This window comes from Nicotiana sylvestris, chromosome 5 (genome assembly GCF_000393655.2).
Source record: "Nicotiana sylvestris chromosome 5, ASM39365v2, whole genome shotgun sequence".
Taxonomy (NCBI): domain Eukaryota; kingdom Viridiplantae; phylum Streptophyta; class Magnoliopsida; order Solanales; family Solanaceae; genus Nicotiana; species Nicotiana sylvestris.
Genome location: NC_091061.1, coordinates 164,285,378 through 164,301,267, shown reverse-complemented (window position 1 = coordinate 164,301,267; position 15,890 = coordinate 164,285,378). Strand labels below are relative to the sequence as shown.

The window sequence follows — 15,890 nt, the reverse complement described above, 5'->3', positions numbered from 1 at the left end:
CTTGAGCTGTAAAGGGCCCCTCCGGAGTCTGCACACCCATAGTGAGCGTGGGTTTCCATAATGATCTTAGAGTGAGCCCGAGGGGCTGATACTGTTTTGAGTGATTGATACTGTGCCCAAGGGGCGGATTTCTACTTGATATTTACCTGTTAAGATTTCCTATTTTACTTGTTTTAAAAAGGGATTTCATTTGACTTCTTCACTGATTTACTACCTTAAGTGATTTACTGCTTGATATGGAATTCCTTTGTACCTTTACGTGTTTTCATACTTTCAGCCATTATTTATAATTATTACTCACTGAGTCGGAGTACTCACATTACTCCCTACACCATGTGTGCAGATTCAAGCATCGCAGAGTCCGCTCCTGAGTGTTGATTCACCCAGTCCAGGCAGTGATTCGGAGACTACGAGGTAGTTGTTGGCGTTCGCAGCCCTGTGCCTCCCTTATCTTATCATTTTCATGTTTATAGAACTATCGTATCGGATTTAGTGTTCAGTAGACTTATATCCGGATTCCTTAGTTGCTCATGACTTGTGACACCCCGGTTTGGGCTGTGTCGGTATGGTTTCCACTGTTGTTATCATTAAATTTTTGCAATCTATGGATATTATATTATGTTTATTACTGTTTATGATAATTAACTACTTAAAGAGGTGTTTCGTTTTGGTCTGGCTGGCCTTGTCTTCACGAGAGGTGCCATTACGACCGGGTTCGGGAATTCGGTCGTGACAAGTTGGTATTAGATCCTAGGTTACATAGATCTCACGAGTCATGAGCGGGTTTAGTAGAGTCTCGCGGATCGGTACGGAGACGTCTGTATTTATTATCCTCGAGAGGCTGCAGAACCTTTTTAGGAAAAACTTCATATTCTTGAAACTTTTGTCGTGCGAAATTGTTGGTCCGAGTACTAAACTTCTGTAATCCTATTCTCTCACAGATGGTGAGGACACGAGCTACCGGACGAGGCGGACGACCACCAATGCCACTAGTGGAGGCCACCAAAGGTCGTGGACACGGTCGTGGTCGTGGCAGAGGCAGAGCAGCCAGGGCAGCACCTGTAGATCCACCAGCTGCCCTAGCTCCGGATCAGGCTCCAGTTATGGATGCTTCAGCAACACCAGTTGTGCCCATCGTGATTCCGGGTCTTCAGGAGACCTTGGTACAGATCTTATCAGTTTGCACCGGCCTGTCTCAGGCAGTTTCAGCCATTACAGCAGCAGCTACTTCACAGGATAGGGGATGCAATTAGACCCCCGCTGCTCGCACACCTGAGAAGGTAGTGCAGGGACTACAGACACTGGGGGCACCTCCAGCTCAGTCGGTTGCACCAGCTCAGGAGTTTGTTGTGCCAGTTATGCCGGATGATGAGTAACGTCATCCTGAGAGGTTTGGTAGACTCCAGCCTCCGTCATTCAGTGGTGTTGAGGGCGAGGATGCCCAGGGTTTTATTGATAAGTATCAGCGGATGCTTCGTATAGCAGGGATTCTTAAGACTAGTGGTGTGGCATTTACCACCTTTCAGTTTACTGGGGATGCCTTCACTTGGTGGGAGGTGTATGAGAGGCGTAGGACGGTTGGAGCAACGCCCCTTAGTTGGCATGAGTTCTCCACTCTCTTCTTGGAGGAGTATGTACCACAGTCCCGCAGAGAGGAGTTGCGTAGATAGTTTGACTGGTTGCGATAGGGGGATATGACTGTGTCACAGTATGAGTCGAGGTTTTATGAGTTGGCTCGTCATGCCGTCTGGATAGTTCCGACAGATCGTGAGAGGATCAGAAGATTTGTAAATGGCCTTAACTACCATCTCCATATTCTGATGACTTGAGAGAGAGTGTTGGGTGCTACGTTCGAGGAGGTGGTTGATATCGCTCGCGAGATTGTGACGATTTGCCGTCAAGATCGGGAGGAGAGGGAGGCCAAGAGGCCTCGAGGATTTGGCAGTTACAGTGGTGCTCCTTTGAGGGGCCAGTTCCAGCATGGTAGAGGTCGTTCTTTCAGGCCTGCTTTGTCAGCCCACCCAGGTTATCGTGGGGCATCTTTGGGTCATGGTTATCACGGTACTCAGCAGGGCCAGTCATCACTCAGTGCCCTTCTAGCCCAGAGTTCATCTCGTGCCCCATCAGATCAGGGTTCTTCTATGCCGAGTGCATCAGCGGGTCACTCCAGTGCGAGGGGTTCCCTTTAGTCCCCTTCTCCAGCCCCTGGGAGTTGTTTTGAGTATGCAGAGTTTGGACATGTGTGGAGACAGTGTCCTCATCGTGTTGCTAGCTCATCTCAGCAGAGGGGTCATCCCTCGACTTCTGCTCCAGTTACTTCACCACCCGCTCAGCCAGCTAGGTGTGGAGGTCAGGCAACTAGGGGTCGCCCCCGAGGGGGAGGTCAATCAAGCGGTAGCTAAGCTCATTTCTATGCACTTCCAGCTAGACCCGATGTTATTACTTCAGATGTTGTTATTATAGGTATTGTTTCAGTCTACCACATAGATGCCTCTGTATTATTTGATCCCAGTTCCACCTTTTCTTTTGTGTCATCATACTTTGCTCGTTATTTGGGTACGCTCCGTGAGGTTCTTGCTTTACCTGCTTATGTATCTACCCCGGTGGGCGATACTGTTGTTGTAGACCGTGTGTACTGGTCATGTGTGGTGACTATTGCGGGTCTGGAGACCTAAGTAGATATATTGCTATTGAGCATGGTGGATTTTGATGTCATTTTGGGCATGGACTGGCTATCTCCGTGTCGTGCTATTCTAGACTGTCATGCTAAGACAATCACTTTGGCTATGCCGGGTGTACCGCGGATTGAGTGGCGTTGTATGACTAATTATGTTCCTAGTAGAGTGATATCTTTCTTGAAGGCCCAACGTATGGTTGGGAAGGGTTGTCTTTCAAATCTAGCGTTTGTGAGAGATGTTGAAGCTGAGACTCCTAGTATCGATTATGTCCTAGTTGTGAAGGATTTTCCCGATGTGTTTCCTACAGACCTGCCGGGCATGCCACCAGACAGGGATATTGATTTTGGTATTGACCTGGTGCCGGGCACTTAGCCCATTTCTATTCCACCATATCGTATGGCACCAGTAGAGTTGAAAGAATTGAAAGAGCAGCTTTAGAAACTCCTAGATAAGGAGTTCATTCGGTCTAGTGTGTCACCGCGGGGTGCGCTGGTTCTGTTTGTGAAGAAGAAGGATGGCACAATGAGAATGTGCATTGATTACAGGTAATTGCACAAGGTAACAATTAAGAACAAGTATCCTTTGCCTCGCATTGATGATTTATTTGACCAGCTTCAGGGAGTGAGGGTGTTCTCTAAGATTGATATCCGTTCGGGCTATCACCAGTTGAAGATTAGGGATGCAGATATTCTTAAGACTGCTTTCAGGACTAGATATGATCACTATGAGTTTCTTGTCATGTCTTTCGGGCTGACCAATGCCCCAACAATGTTCATGCATTTGATGAACAATGTATTTCGACCTTATCTGGATTCGTTCGTTATTGTATTGACTGATGATATTCTGGTGTACTCGCATAGTCAGGAGGAGCATGCGGAGCATTTGAGAGTTGTATTGCAGAGATTGAGGGTGGAGAAGTTTTATGCAAAATTCTCCAAGTGTGAGTTTTGGCTCAGTTCAGTGGCTTTCTTGGGGCACGTGGTGTCCAACAAGGGTATTTAGGTTGATCCGAAGAAGATAGAGGCGGTTCAGAGTTGGTCCAGACCATCTTCAGCCACAAAGATTCCTAGCTTTCTTGGGTTGGCAGGTTATTATCGCCGGTTTGTTCAGGGATTCTCGTCTATCTTATCTCCCTTGACCAAGTTGACTCAGAAAGGTGCTCCATTTATATGGTCGGACGAGTGTGAGGAGAGCTTTCAGAAGCTTAAGACAGCTTTGACCACAGCTCCAATGTTGGTTTTGCCATCAGCTTTAGGTTCATATACCGTGTATTGTGATGCTTCGAGAGTTGGGATTGGTTGTGTATTGATGCAGGAGAGTAGAGTTATTGCTTATGCTTCTCGTCAGTTGAAGCCCCATGGGAAGGACTACCCTGTTCATGATTTGGAGTTGGCTGCCATAGTTCATGCATTGAAGATTTGGAGGCACTACTTGTATGGAATATCTTGTGAGGTATTTACTGATCATCGCAGTCTTCAACACTTGTTCAAGCAGAAAGATCTTAATTTGAGGCAGCAGAGATGGTTAGAGTTGCTTAAGGATTATGATATCAGTATATCATACCATCCGGGAAAGGTCAATGTGGTGGCCGATGCGTTGAGCCGAAAGGCAGTGAGTATGGAGAGTTTGGCATATATTCCAGTTGGGGAGAGACCCCTTGCAGTTGATGTTCAGTCCTTGGTCAATCGGATTGTGAGGTTGGATATTTCTGAGCCCAGTCAGGTGTTGGCATGTGCGGTTTCTCAGCCTTCCTTATATGATCGCATCAAAGAGCGCCAGTATGATGATCCGCATTAACTTGTCCTTAAGGACAGGGTTTAGCATGATGATGCCATAGATGTGACCATCGGTGATGATGGTGTGTTGAGGATGCATGGCCGGATTTGTGTGCCCAATGTGGATGGTCTTAGAGAGTTGATTCTGGAGGAGGCCCATAGCTCGCGGTATTCTATCCATCCGGGTGCCGCGAAGATGTACCAGGATTTGAGGCAGCACTATTGGTGGAGAAGAATGAAGAAAGATATTATGGGATTTGTAGCTCGGTGTCTCAACTGTCAACAGGTAAAATATGAGCATAAGAGACCGGGTGGCTTGCTTCAGCAGATGGTAATTCCCGAGTGGAAGTGGGAGAGGATCACTATAGACTTTGTGGTTGGACTTCCTCGGACTTTGAAAAGGTTTGATGCTATTTGGGTGATTGTGGATCGGCTGACCAAGTCCGTGCACTTCATCCCTGTGTGTACTACATATTCTTCAGAGCGGTTGGCAGGGATTTATATCCGGGAGATTGTTCGGTTGCATGGTGTTCCAGTTTCCATCATCTCAGATAGAGGTACTCAGTTTATTTCCCAGTTTTAGAAATCTGTTAAGCGAGAGTTGGGTACTCAGGTGGAGTTGAGCACAACTTTTCATCCTCAAACGGACGGACAGTCTGAGCGTACGATTCAGATATTGGAGGACATGTTGCATGCTTGTGTTATTGACTTTGGAGGTTCATGGGATGAGTTTCTACCGCTTGCAGAGTTTGCTTACAACAACAGCTACCAGTCGAGTATTCAGATGTCTCCGTATGAGGCTTTGTACAAGAGGTGGTATAGATCTCCAGTTGGTTGGTTCGAGCCCGGCGAGGCTAGACTATTGGGGACAGATTTGGTTCAGGATGCCTTAGAGAAGGTGAAGGTGATTCATGAGAGGCTTCATAGCAGTCGCTTCAGAAGAGTTATGCGGACTGGAAGGTTCGAGATGTGTCCTACATGGTCGGTGAGAAGGTCTTGCTGAAGGTTTCGCCCATGAAGGGTGTTATGAGGTTTGGGAAGAAAGGGAAGTTGAGTCCGCGGTTCATTGGGCCTTTTGAGGTGCTTCGGAGGATGGGGGAGGTGGCTTATGAGCTTGCCTTGCCACCTAGCTTGTCGAGTGTGCATCCAGTATTTCATGTTTCTATGCTCCGAAAGTATATTAGGGATCCGTCTCATGTTTTGGACTTCAGCACAGTTCAGTTGGATGATGATTTGACATTTGATGTGGATCCAATAGCTATTTTGGGTCGCCAGGTTCGGAAGTTGAGGTCAAAGGATATAGCTTTAGTGAAAGTGCAGTGGAGAGGTCGACCCTTAGAGGAGGCTACTTGGGAGACCGAGCGTGAGATACAGAGCAGATATCCTCATCTGTTTGAGGCTTCAGGTATGTTTCTTGACTCGTTCAAGGACGAATGTTTGTTTTAGTTGGGGAGGATGTGACGACCCGGCCAGTCGTCTCATGAGTTACTGCTCCGTTTCCCCCATTTCTAATTCTTTATGCTTCGTTATCCATGTTTTATGTGGTCGAGTTGATTGGTTTGTGTTTGGTGTGGTTTTGGTAAGAAATGAGACACTTAGTCTCTTTTAAGAAGGCTTAAGTTGGAAAAGTCAACCAGATGTTGACTTAAGAGTTAGAGGGATCGAATGTGAGTTCCGATGGTTTGGTTAGCTTCGGGAGGTGATTTGTGACTTAGGCTCTATCAGAATGGGTTTTAAAGTTGTAGAGAAGATTTAGGCTCGAATTGGCGGAATTGATATTTTGGCAATAACTTCGTTGTGTCATTTGGGATGTGTGTGCAAAATTTTAGGTCATTCAGACGAGATTTGATAGACTTTTTGAGCGAAAGCATAATTTAAGAGTTCTTGGAGTTCTTAGGCTTGAATCCTATGTTAAATTGGTGATTTGATGCTGTTGTAAGCGTTCCGAAGTGTTGAACAAGTTTGAACAATGTCATGGGATGTGTTGGTACAATTAGTTTGAAGTTTCGGGGGTCCCGAGCAGGTTCTGGGATGTTTTAGGCCGAAAATCATAGTTGTAGCAGGTCCAGGAGGGTTGCAGGCCTTGGAAACCACCCGCGCAATCCGCACAAAAAGAAGTGCGGCCGCGGTATGTGCTGTGTGGACCGCACAAAAAGAAGTGTGGCTGCGGTAGGTGTCATGCGGACCGCACAAAATTGTGTGCGGCCGCAGTGGGGAACGATTTACTGGTCCTACTTCGGAAGCTCATATCTTTTGATCTACAAGAAAGTGTAAGATGATTCAAAAACGAAAGTTGTAGCCCTTCGTGTCTAGTTTCCAGAAAGGTAAAGATAGATTAATTTGGACATTTGTAGAAAACGTTACGGCCAAAATACTAAAGCATGTCACAGCAAAGAAAGGTTTGTGCGGCCGCGGTTGTTTTTGCGCGGACCGTACTGGCTTGTGCGGACCGCAGTCGATTTGGTGCGGCACGCGGAGGCTGAAATTTGAGGGGTACTCTATAAATACGAGGTTTTGGGTTTTCTTTTATTATTTTGACCTAGAGAGCTCGGATTTTTGCAAATATTCGAAGGTTTTTCAAGAAATTCATCGGGCTAAGTGATTTTAACTCAGATTTGGCTAGAATATAGGAATCTACCATTGAATTCATCATTTAATTCGTGATTTGGGATGGAATTTGGGAAGAAAATTGTGAAACCTTTCAAATATATAAAATGATGATTTGAAGGACCAAATGGTATCGGAATTGGATAATTTTGGTATGGTTAGACTCGTGCGGGTATGAGGATTTTGAAAATGTAAATTTTACCCGATTCCAAGACGTGAGCTCGGGGCTCGGCTTTTGGTAATTTTGGGAATCGTGTCCTTTGTTGATTGTTTTCGCTTGGGCTTTGTTCCCATAGCATATTGTGACGTTTTCGTTCTGATTTTGGATAGATTTGACGCTCGTGGAGGCCGATTTGAGGGGCAACGGCGTCGCGAGCTAGAGATTTAGCCGGTTCGAGGTGAGTAATAATTGTCAATGATGTCCTGAGGGTTTGAAACCCCAGATTGCACATCGTAGTGCTATATTGAGGCAAGATACGCGCTGGATGATTAACGTGGGGTTTTTTTACTACTGGGGATTGTGACTTGGTCCGTCCTGATTGATGATTTTACCGCGTATTTGACTGAAATTCATTTGTTATCATCATGATTTGGGTTGATTGCCATATTTGGGCTTCGTGCCAACTATTTGAACCCTTCGGGGATTTTTATCACTTCTTCACTACTTGACTTATTATTTGAACTCAGTCATGTTGATATCTATTGTTTTAAAAACTCAGCCACTTTTACTCAGATTTGAAACTTAAATGATATTTCTACATCATGTTTTGGGTTGAGAACTACTGTTTTACTAATGCCCAAGGGGCTTGTGATGATTTTTGGACTGATTGAGACCGAAAGCCATATGTGAGGATATGCGGAGTGATATGAGGCCGAGGGCCTGAGATACTTTATATGCCATGAGGTGGCTTGAGTGATGTGAGGCAGAGTGCCAAGTGATGTGAGGCCGAGTGCCGAGTGATGATGCCATGAGGTGTCTTGATTTAGTGCTTGGGCCGTAAGAGGCCCTTCCGGAGTCTACACACCCAAAGTAAGTGCGGGTACCCATTATGATCTAAGAGTGAGCCCTAGGGGCTGATACTGTTCTAAGTGATTGATACTGTGCCCGAGGGGCGGAATTCTACTTGATATTTACCTTTTAAGATTTCCCGTTTTACTTGTTTTAAAAAGGGATTTCATTTTACTTCTTCACTGATTTACTGCCTTAAGTGATTTACTGCTTGATACGGAATTGTTTTATGCCATTACATGTTTTCATACGTTCAGCCATTATTTATAATTATTGCTCACTGAGTCGAAGTACTCACATTACTCCCTGCACCATGTGTGCAGATTCAGGCATCGCAAAGTCCGCTCCTGAGTGCTGATTCTCCTAGTCCATGCAGTGATTCGGAGACTACGAGGTAGTTGTTGGCGTCTGCATCCACGTGCCTCCCTTATCTTATCATTTTCATGTTTATAGAACTATCGTATCGGATTTAGTGTTCAGTAGACTTGTATCAGGATTCCTTAGTTGCTCATGACTTGTAACACCCCAATTTGGGTTGTGTCGGGATGGTTTCCCCTGTTGTTATCGTTAAATTTTCTCAATCTATGGATATTATATTATGTTTATTACTGTTTATGATAATTAACTACTTAAAGAGGTGTTCCGTTTTGGTCTGGCTGCCCTTGTCTTCACGAGAGGTGCCATCATGATCGGGTTCGCGAATTGGGTTGTAACACGTTGGTATCAGAGTCTAGGTTACATAGGTCTCATGAGTCATGAGCGGGTTTAGTAGAGTCTCGCGGATCGGTACGGAGATGTCTGTATTTATTATCCTCGAGAGGCTGCAGAACCTTTTTAGGAAAAACTTCATATTCTTGAAACTCTTGTCGTGCGAACTTGTTGGTCCGAGTACTAAACTTATGTTATCCTATTCTCTCATAGATGGTGAGGATGCGAGCTACCAGACGAGGTGGATAACCACCAATGCCACCAGCGGAGGCCACCAGAGGTCGTGGACGCGGTCGTGGTCGTGGCAAAGGCAGATCAATGAGGGCAGCACCTGTAGATCCACCAGCTTCCCTAGCTACGGGTCAGGCTCTAGCTATGGATGCTCCAGTAGCACCAGTTCAGGCACCAGTTGTGCCCATCGTGATTCCGGGTCTTCAGGAGGCCTTGGCACAAATCTTATCAGTTTGCACTGGCCTAGATCAGGCAGTTTCAGCCACTACAGCAACAACTATGTCACAAGCCGGGGGAGGCAATCAGACCCCCGCTGCTCGCATACCTGAGCAGGTAGTGCAGGGATTACAGACACCGGGGGCACCTCCAGCTTAGTTGGTTGCACCAGATCAGGAGTTTGTTGAGCCAGTTATGCCGGATGATGAGCAACGTCGTCTTGAGAGGTTTGGTAGATTCTAGCCTCCGTCATTCAGTGGTGCTGAGGGAGAGGATGCCCAGGGTCTTCTTGATAAGTGTCAGCGGATGCTTCATACAGTAGGGATTCTTGAGACTAGTGGTGTGGCATTAACCACCTTTAAGTTTACTGGGGCTGCCTTCACTTGGTGGGAGGCATATGAGAGGCGTAGGCCGATTGGAGCAGCGCCCCTTACTTGGCATGAGTTCTCCACTCTCTTCTTAGAGAAGTATGTACCGCAGTCCTACAGAAAGGAGTTGCGTAGACAGTTTGAGTGGTTGCGATAGGTGGATATGACTATGTCACAGTATGAGTCGAGGTTTTTTGAGTTGGCTCGTCATGCCGTCTGGATGGTTCCGATAGATCATGAGAGGATTAGGAGATTTGTTGATGGTATTAACTACCATCTCCGTATTTTGATGTCTAGAGAGAGAGAGTGTTGGGTGCTACGATTCGAGGAGGTGGTTGATATCGTTCGCGAGATTGAGACGGTTCGCCGTCAGGATCGGGAGGAGAGGGAGGCCAAGAGGCCTCGAGGATTTGGCAGTTACAGTGGTGCTCTTTCGAGGGGCCAGTTCCGGCATAGTAGAGATCGTTCTTTCAGGCCTGCTCAGTTAGCCCACCAAGGTTATCGTGGGGCATCTTCGGGTCATGGTTATCACGGTACTCAGAAGGGTCAGTCATCACTTAGTGCCCTTCCAATGTATGGTTCGGATAACTCTATTTTCATGTCATCATCGAAACCTAATGTGAAAAAATGCTTGGAGTAAGGACCAATGTGCACTCCAGGACTTTCAACATCCTCAATATCAATGACACTAAAATCAAGAAAATTTGTATCTTTACTATCCTTGGCTGACTCAAGTATCACGTCTTCAACATCGACATCCTCAAGTTCTAGTTGGCAAGTTTGTTGGTATTACACTCCAACCTCCTCCACCAGAGTATCAACTGCTGACTCTAATTCATATTGTTTTCGGCTTCTATCCACAATATTGAGTTTTGGAACATTCAAAGCTTCTACCATTCGACTCACTTGAGCCTTCAAGTTGTGAATAGTTGCCTCTTGCCTTTGTATCCGTAATTGAGTGTCATTATTTTATTCCACAAGGCACCTTAGCATATTCTTGATCTCTTTTAGGTCAGCATCCCCAGGTTGCTTGTTCCTATTAACATCACAAGTAAAAGTAAAACCATCATAATAAGGGATGGGGGGAGGATAAGAAATATAATAGAACCATAAAAGTGACCATCTTGACTACCAAACATATCACATACATTCCACACATAAGATTGAGTTGGCGCCCATAACTCACTCTCTGAAATATTTTGATAATTTTGCCATGTTTGGTTTCTTCCACAATATGCACAAAAAGGAACAAAAGTAGAATTACTAACATCAAACCTCACATAATTCCCAAGATTCCATGTCTCTCAAATAAAAATTAAAAAAAATACATATAAAATAAAATAAAAGTTCAAACTGAACACCGAGCAATATTTACAGCTACAGCTATACCACTAATTCCCCGGCAACAACGCCAAAATTTGATCACGCCCAACTCTAGTCCTAAAAAGGATAAGCGATTGGTGCAAATATAATTCGGCCTACTTTCCAGTAGGATTTTTTCAAACTCTCCACTAAAATCACTGCGCCAAAAATTACATTAACAAAAACTCTTTTGTAAACCTAAGACTAACTCTAATCCCGTTGTAGCACACAGCCTATAACTGTTGCGACAACTTCAAGTTAACTCTAACTTGAATACTCTGAGTACCTATTATAATTGCCTCTAGATAAAGCTGAAAGGTACAATATAAAACCGTCTACTACAATTGAACTAGAATAAAAGACAGACATTTGGAACTGGTTCTTCTATTTGGTTCAAGTAGCTTCAGTTTTGCACACTTGAATCACACACGAACTGCTTGCAAAATTGCCTTGCTATTTTTCTCTCAATTCACGTTTAACTTCTGCTTATGTGCGTTACCTGTAAAAGAGAACAACACTGATATTTATAGAGTTAGTAAATAGAGATTGACAAGAATTCTGATGCTACTCTCCCTTGGTGGAAGAGTTCTAGTTGATCTTAACTTCTAACTCCTTCCCTTTCTTAACCCGTGTTCTCTTTGAGTAAGGAGTCCTTCTCCTTATCGAATATGCAACCTTTTCGATTAGGATCAAGAGATATCACTTCTGTCAAGTAAGGTTTATCTCCTTCATGTGCATCCCACATGCTTAAGTCTATTCGTATCTGTGCTCCACTGGGATGGACTTGGTTCGCCTCCTTGGGTGTTTTCTCACCCTAAAGTAGTGTCCCCTTTAAAAGGACGTTTTATGATGTATTTATATGAATTAGGGTTGATGTGGGGTGTCCTTGATATCTCTTAATTCGAAAAGGATACGCTGAGTCGCGTGCTAGAGTTGGTGCAACGCACGACTTCTAGCACGCTCCCAGCTAAAATGTGTAGTTTGACTAGCTTATAAGCTTAGCCAAACACCCTCTCATTCAATTTATTACGGCTTTCATATCCAAATTATCTAATTCTACTTTTAAATTGCCATTTAACCACATTACAAACTGGATAATCGGAGAAGGGTAACAACATCTAAGTTTTACTCGTTAATTAACTTAGAACTCTAACGAGAAGTATCACAAATTTCCAATATTGTTCTCAAGTAAATGTTTTTAAACGATTCTTGAAAAGCAAAACAAGATATTTAATATAATTCGAATAGACGTAGTACTCTGTAAAATTTATACTTAACAGATTTAAAGGAAACTTAATTCTTCGTTTTTTAGAAAGAAAATATATATTTTTTATTTTTATTCTGTTGTATAAGTAAGTTGTTAGGGGGCTGCTTTTGTGTGTTGTGCAGTGCATTTCCCTAACTAGGATCTCCTTTAGATCCTTGTAATCACAATATTTTGTATCGATGAGAATCAAATTCTTTTGTAGTCGTCAACCATTTGTCCTTATATACTAATTTTATGTTTTCATCCATTTGTCCTTATATACTAATTTTATGTTTTCATTCTTGACCTTAATCTGAAAATCTACTTCAGTCTTGTCTGTTTACAAGAAAAATTTAAGAACTAATCACTAGATACCTGTGTATTGATAGAGAGCTGTATATGACATCTAGGATGCAATAATAACTCTAAAGAATATTTTCTCTGTTCCAATTTATATGACAATCTTCATGCTCGTTCTAAGCTCGAAGTACCATTTGTACAAATAAGAATTCTCTGCTTTACATGATTTCTTCTTCATGTAGATAGACATAGGATTTATGAGGCAATTACTTAGAAGTACGCTTTGTGCTACAACCTTCCTATCTGATAGAAAAGGATCCATGATCCTGAGCCGATCTTATAACCTGGGCTCCCAGTCAAAAAGCAGTTAGCCTTCCTCTACAAGGAACGGAAGTGTGGATGAGTACACATCAAATATAGGATTGTTGTTGTACACGATCGATCTCCATTTTAGTAGTCCTAGCTATCCACTCCACTATGCGGTAGAGTGTTCGTCCCCACCCCTTCGCTTTCATTAGCACGTTCTAAATGTTTGACACCATTTTATTGTTATATACAATTTTCATAACTTTCAAGAATTCAAGTTCATTAAACTATTCAAATTAAAGTTTAAAACTTTGGTATGTTTTTCCTATCACACTCACTTTCAAGCCATTTTTTTTATAAATACTTCCATCACTTATATGTATGTATAAGTCAATTTAGCACCTAGGTGTATGGCTGTGACGACCCGGCCAGTCGTCTCATGAGTTACCGCTCTGTTTCCCCCATTTCTGCTTCTTTATGCTTCGTTATCCATGCTTTATGTGGTCGAGTTGATTGGTTTGCGTTTGGTGTGGTTTTGGTAAGAAATGAGACACTTAGTCTCTTTTAAGAAGGTTTAAGTTGGAAAAGTCAACCGGATATTGACTTATGAGTTAGAGGGCTCGGATGTTGAAAGAAGGTTAATTAATCTTGAGCTTTCTATCTTGAAATACCAGAAATTTTAAAAAAGGTTAATATTGTGTATTCTTCCTTGAAAACCAGAAATTTTCAGCAAATTCCAAGATGAAAATGGCAAATTCAAGGAGTCTCTTGCTAGTGATGTCTTAGGATTATTGAACTTGTATGAAGCTTCACACATAAGGACTCATGCTGACGATATCTTAGAAGACGCACTTGCTTTCTCCACTATTCATCTTGAATCTACAGTTCCACATTTGAAATCTCCGCTTAGAGAGCAAGTGACACATGCCCTTGAGCAATGTTTGCACAAGGGTGTTCCTAGAGTCGAGACCCGATTTTTCATCTCATCAATCTATGAGAAGGAAAAATCAAAAAATGATGTGTTACTTCGATTTGCCAAATTGTATTACAACTTGCTCCAAATGTTGCACAAACAAGAACTTGCTGAAGTATCAAGGTACGATATATAAAAACGATGGACCCTTTTTTGATTGATCATATCTCAAGTATTGATGGTAATTTGTTATGATGTAGGTGGTGGAAAGATTTGGATTTCGTAACAACACTTCCATATGCTAGAGATCGAGTAGTTGAATGCTACTTTTGGGCATTAGGAGTTTATTTTGAGCGTCAATACTCTCAAGCTCGCGTCATACTCGTTAAGACCATATCAATGATTTCGATTGTCGATGACACCTTTGATGCTTATGGTACAGTTAAAGAACTTGAGGCATACACAGATGCCATACAAAGGTATGAACTTCATCAGTTCACTTATTCTTTGATAGTGAATGTCGTTGTGAAAAGAATAAGACGAACTTCTACTCATTATAGTTGTGCTCTTTCAAAATGCATGAGTTCACCTTAATTTTGTCATCCTACAGATGCGATATTAACGAAATTGATCGGCTTCCTGATTACATAAAAATCAGTTACAAAGCAATTCTAGATCTTTACAAGGATTATAAAAAGTAATTGTCTAGTGGTGGAAGATCTCATATTGTCTGCCATGCAATAGAAAAGGTATGTTTGTGCAATTTAACTATTGAAATATGTTTTTTCCTTAATCTATTTCTCACTTTGTTTTACCTTGTGTACGTCGTTTAGTGATCAAAAACTTGATACAATTCAATTAAATTTTCTAACACTTGAACATATATATTTTGTATTCGTAGATGAAAGAAGTAGTAAGAAATTATAATGTCGAGTCAACATGGTTTATTGAAGGATATATGCCACCTGTTTCTGAATACCTAAGCAATGCACTAGCAACTACTACATATTACTACCTCACGACAACATCGTATTTGGGCATGAAGTCCGTTACGGAGCAGGATTTTGAGTGGTTGTCAAAGAATCCTAAAATTCTTGAAGCTAGTGTGATAATATGCCAAGTCATTAATGATACAGCCACGTACGAGGTATGAAATGTATCTCAAGAAATTATATAATTATATGAGATTTAGACAAACAAAATGTTGTGACAACAATTGAGGCAATATAAAAGCTAACCCGACCCCTAATCTATCTACCTTTCAGGTTGAGAAAACTAGGGAACAAATTGCAACAGGAATTGAGTGTTGCATGAGAGATTATAGCATATCAACAAAAGATGCAATGGTTAAATTTCAAGGAATGGCTGAAGCAGCATGGAAGGATATTAATGAAGGATTTCTTAGGCCCAATCCTATATCTACGGAGATTTTATCTCGTATTCTCAATCTTGCTCGTATTGTTGAGGTTACATATATACACAATCTAGATGGATATACTCGTCCGAAGAAAGTCTTGAAACCTCACAATATTGTCCTACTTGTGGACTCCATCAAAGTTTGAGCTGCCAATTGTTTCTCATATTAAAGAAACTTCATTCTTCTGTGTTGAGAAAGTAGTTATATATGTTTTTTTTAATTGTATAATTAAGTTGTTAGGAAGCTGGTTTTGCGATTGTGCAGTGCACTTCTTAACTAGGACCTCCTTGTAAGAAGTAATCTTCAAGTGTTATGAATTCTCTTGTGACCTAATTTTCAGTGTATGAAGTAATCTGAGCCTTTTGCTCGTCCTTCCTTTAGTATTTCTTTTTATCATACTTGATCTCACAAAACGTACATATAATGCATCTTTTAAATTAATGTCTTACCACTATCAAAAGAAAATTTTAACAGATAATACGACAAATTACATAAAGTCATTGTGGAGTTGAGGTACAAAACATTAAATAGATCATAATAAGTCAAAACACTGAATAATAAAATTAAGATTGCATTCAATATATATATATATATATATATATATATATATATATATATCTTGAATAACAATTTTCGATGGGAAAAGAATTATTCATGTAAAATATATTATATAATACAAGAATTATACAATCTATAAAGGAACCGAACCAGCTCAAATGGAGAGCATACTGTTATTTTCAGTCAATTATATATA

The 15,890-nt window shown here is 42.1% G+C and overlaps 1 pseudogene; it reads left to right on the top strand.

Moving 5' to 3' along the window:
* Positions 1–9,032: 9,032 nt before the first annotated feature.
* LOC104212075 (5-epi-aristolochene synthase 3-like) lies at positions 9,033–15,281 on the top strand (annotated as a pseudogene).
* Positions 15,282–15,890: the final 609 nt, after the last annotated feature.